This window comes from Antechinus flavipes, chromosome 1 (genome assembly GCF_016432865.1).
Source record: "Antechinus flavipes isolate AdamAnt ecotype Samford, QLD, Australia chromosome 1, AdamAnt_v2, whole genome shotgun sequence".
NCBI classification, from domain to species: domain Eukaryota; kingdom Metazoa; phylum Chordata; class Mammalia; order Dasyuromorphia; family Dasyuridae; genus Antechinus; species Antechinus flavipes.
The window spans coordinates 680566191-680578828 of record NC_067398.1 but is presented as its reverse complement, the minus strand read 5'-3'; positions in this window follow the sequence as shown (position 1 = coordinate 680578828).

Sequence of the window (12638 nt, the reverse complement as noted above, 5' to 3'; positions counted from 1 at the left end):
AATACAATATCTAGGTAAGACACTATATCTCCCCTTAGAGAGCTTAGTCTAATAGAGGATAGCACAAATACAGAGAATTATACTTTACAAGACTACATGATAAATTTTTCTGAAATAGGCAAAGTATTCCATGGAGTTATTCTTTGGTAGGAGATAGGAAAGAGCAGTATTTACTTATCTGTGAACATATTGCTTCTTCTAGTGAAAAATATAAGCTCTGTGAGGACAGGAACTGTCTTACTTTTGTATGAATATTTTCAGCACTTAGGACAGTACCTGACACATGGCAGGCTCTTAACATATACCTATCACAAATATAAAAATATCCTTGCCTCATGGAGCTTACAAATTGGGACATGTACACAAATAGCTATAATGTAGGGTACCTTAATTATAATCAGGATAAGGCAGAGCTACAAAGAGCTCAAGAAAAATTTAGGTGGGAGAAAATTTAGAACTGAGAGGTTTGGGGAGGAGGTAATACCTGAACTGAATCTTGAGGGGGAAAAGGGCTTTTTTCAGACTTGAGATGAAGAAAGAATGCATTTCAGATTTGACATTATCTCTCTGTTAAGAGAAATGCAGAGGCAGATGATAGCAGACAGAGTTTGAAGACTAGCTCCTTGTTCTTTCTGGTTAGAATATAATTGCATAAAATTAATTATGCAAACAAACTATAATGGTAGCAATATATAATTTCAAATAAAGTGTGGAATGAAATAGTTACATCAAAAAAGACACATAAAAATAAATAAAATATTTTTTAAAATTAAAAAAGTAATAAAATTATGAGAGACAGTGTGGTATAGAGGTTTGGTCTTGAGGACAGGAAAACCTGGGTATCAAAAAGTGCCTTTGATACATGCAGATTATATGACCATGGCTAAGTCAAGTGAGAAGAGGCAGATATGTAAAGGGTAGAAGGGGTTTCTTCACTTTGGAACTCTCTATACCAAAGAACTCACAGGTTTAGTTTCCATCATAAAAGTGATCATTCTGATTAATATTTTTAAAAATTCAGATATATGACCTATTGTTGATTGTGGTCTTTGTGTTTCTTTCAGTTAAGTAGTTTTTAAAAATTCACATGAGGGATAATTAGGTGGCTCAGTGGATGGAGCACCAGTCCTAAAATCAGGAGGACCTGAGTTCAAATTTAGCTTCAAATAGTGTTTGACCCTGCACATTCCTAGTTGCCTAAAAACAACAATCAAAAAAACCCAAATCCTATAAAAACTCATATGCCTGGCTAACTGAATAAATCAAATCAAGTAAATAATGAATTATCCCCCAAACTATTATTTATATTCATCTTATTTGCCAGGATTTACACAGGATTTGTTTATTTGGTTTTTAAGTTTATTAAATTTGTTTATTAAATAGAATAAAGTATATTTAATCATAAGGGTCTCACTTTTTAAAATGTTAATATTTTACTGAGAGCAAAAAAGTTTCTGTGGCATTCATAAAGAAGATAAAATATTTTAAATTTTTTATTTTACTTTTATTCTTTTTTAATGTTTATTTTCACATGTATTTCATAACAATGTACTAGTAAAGTGGCACATGCATATAATTTATAATTAAACACAATTTTTTACTGATGAGAAAGCACTGTCAAAATAATTTGGAGTACATTGGCCATTGGTACTAAGAGGGAATCTAACTGACTAACCCAAGATCTCACAGCTGACGTGTCAGTCCTATTCCATGTCTGGCTGCCTCTTAACAACTACTCTTATTTAACTTCTGAAACCTGGCTCCTTGCAGATTATACTCATCCTGCCCCCACCTTTGAAACAACAGAAAATAAAAAGGTATGTTTCCAAGACCAAATTTACTGTTTCCAAGGTTTCAAAGACAGTGATCAAGATATGACAGTAGCTAAATGAAGAGAGCCCTGAGCTTGGATTCAGGAAGGCCTAAATTCAAATTCTGCTTCAGACACTTAACTGGTAGTATGATCCTGAGTCATTTAACTTTTCTCATCTTTAATTTTCTCATTTGTACAATGGAGGTAATAATATCACGAGCCTTCCAGAGTTGTTGTTAGGAGTCAATGGGGAGATAAATGTAAATTGCTTTGCAAACTTCAAAATGTTATGTAAATACACTGTGTTGATGATGCTGATGTTGATGCTAATGATCATGATGGTCATGGTGGTGGTGACAGTGAATTATTCCTTCCCCATTTTAGACCCTGTGGCCTAATTCACCCTTCAACACAACTTGGGATTTTGTTCTATGTTGTTTTTCACTTCCAGGCCAGGTGATTTGGGGACCTTGGAGGATATATTTCAAGCTGGATATTGTAGCCGGTCCTGTAAGGAAGACCTCAGAAACCAGGATGTCCGGGACTTGAGCCCAAGGGGGACTTTGAACTTGGAACTTGGTGGAACTGTGCTACAGGAACTGAGCTAAATTAAGCTTAATCCCATTCCCTTCCCTAGAGACACCTTCAGGTGTTGGAGGATATGTTTATATGTTTGTTCTTGACATATCTTTGAAGTAAATATTCCTTTTAAAATCCAGTCTGTTAAGTGGCTAAATGGAACTAGGAAATCACTTTAAGGGACTCCCTAAAATTAAGAGAACACAATCTATGAAGACTTGAGGCAAAGACAGACAGGATGCCCTCAAACCTCCTTAAAAGTACTGGAAACTGTATCCCAAAGAGATCATAAAAGAGGAAAAAAGACCCACATGTGCAAAAATATTTATAGCAGCTCTTTTTGTAGTGGCAAGGAACTGAAATTGAATGGATGATCATCAGTTTAGCAATGGCTGAATAAGTTGTGGTGTATGAATGTAGTGGAATATTGTTGTTTTGTCAGAAATGAAGAATTGGCTGATTTCAGAAATGCCTGAAAGACGTGAGCTGATGCTGCGTGAATTCTAGTAGAACCCAGTAAATACTGTACACACCAACAGCAAGACTACTATGATGAACTATGATAGACTTAGCTTTTCTCAGTAGTCACCAAATCCCAAATTTCCAAATTCCATTTTGAAAAAACTTTGGATGAAAAATACTATCTACATCTAGAGAGAGAATTAGGAAGATTGGAGGCACATCAAAGTAGACTATTTTCACCCTTTTTGGTTTTGTTTTGCTTTTTTCTTGTGATTTTCCCCCTTTCTTCTGATTTTTCTTCCCCAACATGGCTCATATAGAAATATGTTTAAAAATGAATAACTTATAACCTAAAAAAAATTAATTTAATTAAATTACAAAAATAAAATGAAGACTATGTGTACTATCATTATATTAAATATATATGCATAAAAAGAATACTGGAGACTATATCACAAAGAGATCATCAAAGAGAGAAAAGGATCCACACATGCAAAATTCTTTGTAGCAGTTCTTTTTTTGGTACAAGGAAGTGAAATTGAGCGCATGCTCATCAATTGGGGAATAATTAAATAAGTTATGGTATATGAATGTAATGGAATATTATTGTTCTATAAGAAATGATAAACAGGCTGGTTTTAGAAAAGCTTGGAAAAACTTACATGAGTGAGTGAGCAGAAAAAGAAAAACTTTGTACACAGTAACAGCAAGATTGTGTGATGATCAACTATGATAAATAGCTCTTGTTAATACAATGATCCAAGACAATCTCAATAGACTTGTGATGGGAAATGTCATCCATATTCAGAGAAAGAAATGTGAAGACTGAATGCAGATTGAAGCATGTTATTTTAACCTTTTTTTTTTGTTCTTTCTTATGGTTTTTCCCTTTTGTTCTGATTCTTCTTTCACAACATGACATACGAAAATACACTTAAAATGATTGTATATATCTAACCTATATCAGATTATTTGCTCTTCTGGGGAAAGGGGAAGAAAGGGAGGGAGAAAAATTTTGGAACTTAAAATCTTACCAAAAAATATTAAAAATTATCTTTACATGTAATTGGAAAAATACTAATAAGTGGCATTAAGGGAAGAATACTGGAAAACAGAGGAGAGGATTGAAATGTAACATACCTGGCCAGCAGGCAGTGGCTGGGGGGGGGAGGGGCGGCGTAGGAAGTGGTGCAGTCAATATACTAGTATGCTGTAATAACAACAGCTCAGCACCAAAGAAGAGATATGAAAAGATGTCTCCCCCAACTTTTTTTGAGAAGTGGAGATATAGGTGTGGGACACTATATAACACCAGACTTTTTTATTATGAGATTTAGTTTTATGCAACATTTTTTTCTTCATGCTTTTTAAAAATAAAGTATGGCTTTCTTGGAAGGGGATGGGGAAGAATAAGGCTGGAAATATAGGCGCTATAACAACACAAAAAATCAATAAAATTTATTTAAAGAAAACCTTTGGAGGGAAAAGGACCCAAATGTGCAAAAATGTTTGTGGCAACCCTTTTTGTAGTGGCAAGAAACTGGAAACAGTGAATGCCCATCAGTTGGAGAATGGCTGAATAAGTTATGGTATATGAAGGTAATGGAATATTATTATTCTGTAAGAAACGCTCACCAGGATGATTTTAGAGAGGCCTGGAGAGACTTACATGAACTGATGCTGAGCTAAGTGAGCAGAATCAGGAGATCATTGTACACAGCAATAACAATATTATTTAATTCTGATAGACATGGCTCTTTTCAACAATGAGGTGATTCAGGCCAGTTCCAATGATCTTGTGATGAAGAGAGCCATGTACACCCACCCAGAGAAAGGACTCTGGGAACTGAGTGTGGATCACAACATTTTCACTCTTTTTTATTGTTGTTTGCTTGCATTTTATTTTCTTTCTCATTTTTTTTCTTTTTTGATTTGATTTTTCTTGTGCAGCAAAATAATTGTATAAATATATATGCATAATTGGATTTAAACATATATTTTACCATGTTTAACATATATTGGATTATTTGCTATCTAAGGAAGGGGATGGGAGAAAGAGGGGAAAAACTAGAACACAAGGTTTTGCAAGGCTTAATGTTGAAAAATAATTCATGCATATCTTTTGAAAATTAAAAAGTTATTTTAACATATTTAACATGTATTGGTCAACCTGCCATCTAGGGAAAGGGGTGGGGGGAAGAAAGGGGAAAGCTGGAACAAAAGGTTTTGCAACTGTCAATGCTGAAAAATTACCTATGCATATATCTTGTAAATAAAAAGCTATAATAATAAAAAGGAAAAATTATCCACGCATATGCTTTGTAAATAAAAAGCTTTAGTAAAAAAAAAAAAGGAAAAAAATTAAAAAGTTAAAAAAAAGAAAATCTTTGAGCTATAATCAAAGCAAAACCTGGAGAAATGGGGTGTTTATTAAAGGTAGTTTATCCAATGTGATAAGCATGATTCACAATGAATTAAATAATGTGTTAAAATCTTGTGAACTTATTTCCAGGAAATATGATAGAATAAATACAAGTAAAACAATTTAATTGTCATAAATGTTTTCCAGAAAAGATAAAACTAGAATACCAAAGGAAATGATGATTAAGAAATAGAGAAATTACAAAGAATACCTTCATCCAGCCTACTCATCAAAAATATACCCAGAAAACCTGCAGGCTCTAAGAAATGGGGTCCAGACAGAGAAGCCAAGACAAGGTAAGTACAGAGCTAGGTGACAGCACCTCCAGCTGGGACATCCTTGGAGAACTTTTTTTTTTCTTTTTTTCTTTTTTTTTATTATAGTTTTTTTATTTACAAGATATATGCATAGGTAATTTTTCAGCATTGACAGTTGCAAATCCTTTTGTTCCAACTTTTTCCCTCCTTCTCTCCATCCCTTCCCCCAGATGGCAGGTTGACCAATATGTGTTAAATATGTTAAGGTGTAAATTAAATACAATATATGTATACATGTCCAAACAGTTAATGTGCTGTATAAAACAAATTGGACTTTGAAAGTGTACAATTAGCCTGTGAAGGAAATAAAAAATGCAGGCAGACAAAAGAGGGATTGAGAATTTTATGTAGTGGTTCGTAGTCATCTCCCAGAGTTCTTTCCCTGGGTAGAGCTGGTTCAGTTCATTACTGCTCTATTGGAACTGATTTGGTTCATCTTCATTGTTGAAGGGGGCCATGTCCATCAGAATTGATCATCATATAGTATTGTTGTTGAAGTATGTAATGATCTTCTGGTCCTGCTCATTTCACTCAGCATCAGTTCATGTAAGTCTCTATTCTTGAAGAACTTTAGCCAGGAAAGCCCAGGGAAGTCAAGAGTTCCCCTGAAGTACAGAACTAGAGAGAGTTGACCCCATAACCATTAAGCATGTGAGTAGCTCTGAGACAGTTCCAGATGTGTAAAAGAGAGCTAGCAAAGGGACAAAGCTTCTCCTGGGATGGTAGCAATTAGTCTAACCAATGTACCTGAGAGGCTCTGAAAGTCTGCAGTTCTCATTGGGAAATGGCTGAACAAATTGGGGTAGATGAATATAATGGAATACTATTGTTCTATAAGAAATAATGAGGTAGTGAATTTCAGAAAAACCTGCAAAGATTTATATGAACAGATGCTGAGTGAAATAAGTAGAACGAGAACATTATACACAATAACAGCAAGATTATGTGATAATCAACTATGACATATATAATCTCTATTAGATTGCTTGCCATCTTGGAGAGGAGGGCAGACAGAGAGGGAAGGAGAAAAAAATGAAATTCTAAATCTTATAAAAGTAAATATTGAAAACTATTATTTACATGTAATGGGAAAAAATAAAATAAAATATTGAATGGAGAGGGGGGAAAAAATTTGCAGCCTTAGACAGGAGCCACACCAGATAGTCTTTTTTTTTACCCATAAGACAGAGATAATTTTTTGACCCGCCAGCCCCTTGTTTTAACTGTATGAATCTTGATGTTTCAAGAGTTCCTTGGAGATAGAGCATGGAAGAATTCTGCATTGTAATCCAGTGTGCTACCCTTTTTGACTTCAAGAAACTTGAAAAATCAGGGCTAATAATCATGATCTCAGATAAGGCAACAGCAAAAATAGATATAACTGAAAGAACTAAAAAGGAAAACAATATTTAGCTTAAAGAAATCAATAAGCAAGGTATTAAAATCACTATTTAATATTTATGCATCAAATGACATAGCATGTAAGCACTTAAAGGAAAAGTTACTATACAAATTTAAAATAATTAAGGAGATTTAATGATTTTTTTTCCCCTGGCAAGGCAATTGGGGGTTAAGTGATTTGTCCAGAGTTACAAAGCTAGTAAGTGTCAAGTATGTGAAATGAGATTTGAACTCAGGTCCTCCTGACTCCAGGACTAGTGTTCTATCCACTGAGTTATTTAGATGCCCCTACTTCTTTTATTCTTAAATATATCTAACAAAAAGATAAATAATAAAAAAATAAGGACCTGAACATAATTTTAGAAAAGTTTGATGTGATAGATCTCTGGTAATTACTAAATGGGGATAAGCGTGTACAAATTTCTTCAGGAATCTTTATTAAAATTTCAGATTTATAAAAATTGACCATTTAATTTATTCCCACCCCATAAATGTAATAAATTAATAATTTACAGACGACAAGAAAATAAAATTTATGCAAAATAAAAGGGCCTTTGCAAAAAAATCTTATCAAACTCCTTTTATATAACAAATAGAAGAGCATGGAATGCATTACCTATTAGACTTATGGATAAGAGAAGATCTTATGATAAACAAGAGCATTGTGCGATATAAAATGGACAATTTTGATCACTTTAATTTAAAAGGTTTCATATAAAAAATAAATATAAATAAATAAATTAAAAGGGGAAATATTTCATACAAATAAAATCAACTTGGCCAAAATTAAAAGGAAAAGAGAAAATTGAGGGGAAGAGGAATTTTACTGACAGTTTCTCAGAAAAAGTCTTGTAGATCAACTATGTAGACCACTTTGTCAAATTTTAATAAGTCAATGCTCAACCGACAATAGACCTATGAAGGAAGATGCTATCCACCTCCAGAGAAAGAATAGATAAATAGAAGTATTCATAGGATGATTCTATATATATTTATAAATCTGTGTCAAATGGTGACCTTCTCTAATGCAGGGGGTGGGACAGTTAAAAAGTAACCAAAAAAAGAAAAATAAATTACTTTTTTAAAAGGAGCCTTTGAATAAAGGATTAAAAATTAATTGGCAAATAAATAATTTAATTCTAAAGAATTGATGGATTAAAAAAACAAATAATAAAAACAATAGAGAATTTCTTCAAAGAAAATTACAACAATGAGAAAGCATACTAAAACTTCTTGGGTAAGGCAAAGCAGTCCTTCAGGGGGAAATTATATTGCTAAACAAATCAAAAGAGAGAGAAAAGAGAGTAATGAATTGGATTGCAACTTTTTTTTTAAAGTAACAAAGTAACACATTAAAAATTTCCAATTAACTCATGATGAAAAAAACTATCCACATTCAGAGAAAAGACTGATGGAGTCTGAATACAGATCAAAGAATACTCTTTTTCACTTTATTTTTTTTCATGGGTTGTTTTATTTGTTTGTTGGATTTTTTTGTGCTAAGTTTTCTTTCACAACATGACAGATATGGAAAACTGCTTACCAAATTAGGGAGGGGAATAGAGAAGGAATAATTCAAAAATTTAAAAATTTTTAAAAATAAATGTTTAAAATTGCCTTTACCTATAATTGGGAAAAATAAAAGATTTTTTTAAACTTCCAACTAAATACTAAAACAGAAATTTTGTTTAGTTATATGAAATAACTATTTCAAAAAAGAAAGGTAGAGGGAAATAAGGATTTAGAAAAAAAGATGTCAATAAAAATTTATAAAAAAATAAAACTAAGGACTTATTTTTAAAACCTAACAAACATTTTAAAAGTTGACAATCTGATGTTTTTTAAGTGGGAAATCAAATTAGCAGTATCAAAAACAAAAAATTCACAATAAATAAAAATGAAATAAAGGAAATTATCAGAACCTGTTTTTGCTAAATCAATAACTTACATGAAATGGATGAATACTTGAATAAATATAAACTCAATAGAACAAAATATAGAAAATTTAAATAATTCATTTTCAGAAATAGAAATTCAACAAATCAAAAAGGAACTTCCAAATTAGGGGGAGGGAAGGTCAGATGGTTTTTCAAGTGAATTCTATCAAGCTTTCAAAGAACAATTAATTTTTAAAATATTGTACAAACTACTTACAAAAATTACAAAAATGGGAATTTTACCAGATTTGGATATCTAAACCAAGGAGAGATAAAGCAGAGAAAGAAAACTAATAATCAATTTTCCTAATGAATATTGATGCAAAAATATTAAGTAAAATCTTAGCACAGAAGTTATCACACAATTTAAAAGATCAGACAATGTGACTAGGTTGAATTTGTATCAGCCATATTAACATATCATATTAATAACAATAACAATCATATAGTTAAATTAATAAATGCTGAAGAGACTTTTAACAAAATATAATACTTATTTATGTTTTTAAAAAAAATTTTTAAGTCATAAATATACTAAAAGGAATACTCAGATCATTCTTTAACATATTTAATGATGTCTAATTTAAAACCAAGGACTCTTTCCAATAATAACAAAGATAAAGGAAGGATGTCTATTATTGCTATTATTGTTTAATATAGTATTTAAAATGCTAACCATAAATAACAATCCATGAAAAAGAAATTTTAAAAATATGCAAAAAGAAAACAAAGCTATCATAACTACCACATCATAAACAAATTAGAGGTAGAGGGGGTGATATAATACATGTTCATATATAAGTGTGAATTGAAAAGTAATTCATTAAATAAGAGAAAGACAGGATCACAGAAAATGAAATAGATATTTGCTTACATAAAACTGAAAATTTTTTATGTAAAATCAATGCAAGTTCAAATTAAAAAGGCAGCAACTAATTTGGGAAAATATCTTTGCCGTAAATTTCTCTGTTAAAGTTCTCATTTCCAAGATGTATAAGGAACTGATTCAAATTTAAAAGGATGAGAATCATTTCCTAAAAGGCAAATAGTCAAAGGATATGAATGAGCAGTTTTTGAAGGAAAAAAGAAGTTCAAGATAACAATACCCATATAAAAAATGCTCCAAATTACTAATGATTACAGAAATGCAGATTAAAGCAACTCTGAGTTTCTGTATCATACCTATCTGAATTGCAAAGACAACAAGAAAGGAAAATGACAACTTTTGTAAATGTCATGGAAAGCCATGCAAACTAATGTACTCTTTTTTATAGACTTATTTTATTTTTATGTAATTTTTAAAATATATTCTATTTTCCCCAATTATAAGTTAAAACTTTTTAAATATTTGGGTTTTTTTTTTTAGTTTTGAGCTCCAAATTCCATTCCTCTTTCTTGAGGTGGTAAGCAATCAGATATAGGTTATACATGTGCAATCATGTAAAACATTTCCATATTAGTTATTTTTTACAAGAAGACTTGAATAAAAGAAAAAGAATGAAAGAAAGTGAAAGATAGCATGGTTAAATCTGTATTTTAAAAATCAGTTCTTTCTCTGAAGATGGATGGTATGCTTCATAATTAGTCCTTTGGTAGTTTTCTGGATCATTGTATTGCTGAGGACAGCATAGTTCTTCATCAAACAATATTGATATGCTTGTATGCAATGTTCTTCTGGTTCTGTTCACCTCATTGTGTATCGGTTCATGTGAGTCTTTCCAGGTTTTTTGAAATTATCCTGCTTGTCATTTCACACAATAATATTCTATTATAATTATATACCCAAGCTTGGTTAGCCATCCCCAATTGATGGACATTCTTTTGATTTCCAATTCTTAGACACCACAAAAAGAACTGCTATAAATATTTTTGCAAAAATATGTTCTTCCCCTTTTTTTGATGTCTTTGGGACACAGAACTAGCAGTGATATTGTGGGATGAAAGGGTATGCACAGTTTTATAGCTCTTTGGGCATAGTTACAAATTGTTCTTCAGAATTGTTGGATCAGTTCACAATTCCACCAACAATGCATTAGTGTCCCAGTTTTCTCACATCCCCTCCAACATCTAATATTTTCCCTTTTTGTCATATTACCCATTCTAATACGTGTGAGATTGTTTTATTTTGCATTTCTCTAATTAATATGATTTAGAGCATTTTTCATATTAATAGGTAGCTTTCATTTCTTTGTGTGAAAACCACCTTTTCATACCCTCTGACCATTTATCAATTAGGGGATGACTTGTATTTTTTATAAATTTGACTCAGTTCTATAAACATTTAAGAAATGAGGCCGTTAGCAGAGATACTTGTTGCAAACATTTCCCCCAAGTTTTCTGCTTTCCTTATAATTTTGGTTGCATAGTTTTGTTTGTGCAAAAAACTTTAAATTTTTTTATAATCAAAAATATATATTTTACATTTTGCAGTGCTTTCTATCTCTTGTTGGTCATAAATTCTTCTCTTATTCAAAGATCTGACAGAAAAACTATTCCATCTTCTTCTGATTTGCTTATGGTATCACCCCTTATGTGCAAATCATTTAACCATTTTGACTTTATCTTAGTACATGGACTAAGATGTTGTTTTATATATAATTTCTGCCATGCTGTTTTCCAGTTTTCCTAGATGTTTTAATGAAATAATGAGTTTTTGTTTGAAAAGCTCAGATATTTGGGCTTATCATATACCAGATTATTATGATCATTTATTATAATGTAATTAGTACTTAATCTATTCCATTGATCTATCACTATTTCTTATCCAGTACCACATTTTTTTGATAGCTTCTTATAATATAAGCCAACTAATGCACTCTTGATAGAGCTATCTACTGGCCACTAAACCAATTCTTGAAAGTAATTTAGAAGTACGGTATATCCAAAAAGTCACTAAACTCTGTGTACCTTTTGACCCAGAAATATCACAACTATGTGTTTATTCCATTAAAAAAAATCAGAGGAAAAAAGGACCTATATGTATGAAAATATTTATATTAGCTTTTTTTGAAGAAAAATTAAGGGGTTCTCATCAGTTGAGAAATGGTTGATTATGGCACATGAATATTATGTTCTATAAGAAATGAAAGGGAGACAAGGAAAAATTGAATAAACAAATGTAGATTAAAATGATCAGAACCAGAACAATTTATACAACAACATTATAAAAATGAGCAACACTGAAAGACTTAAGAAGTCTGATCGATGCAATCATCAACCACAATTCCAAAAGACTACTGCTGAACTATGCTACCCTCCTTTTGAGAGAGAGATGATGGATTCCAGATGCAGAATGAAATATACTTTTTTTGAACATGGTCAATGTGGGAATTTGTTTTGCTTGACTATGCATATTTGTTACAAAAGATATTTTCCCCCAAATGGGTGAAGAAATATAGGAAGGAAAGAAAATAAGTGACTATTAATTGAAAAAAATTAACTTAAAAATTTCTAAATGAATTGTTACTCAAAAAAAAAGTGAAAAATATATAACAGATTCATGGTTTCATATACCCATTGGCTGTATACTGTATATTAAAATGCTCATTTTATTTGGATTGTAAATTCAGAACTAAAAAAATAATAATTTTTGTGAATCCAGTGCCAAATGGTGTAAAAAGTGATTAAAGCAAAAAAGAAATACTAATAGTAGGGTTTTTTTTTTAAAGATATAGATATAAGAAGGAATACTGAAGGATGGGTAGATT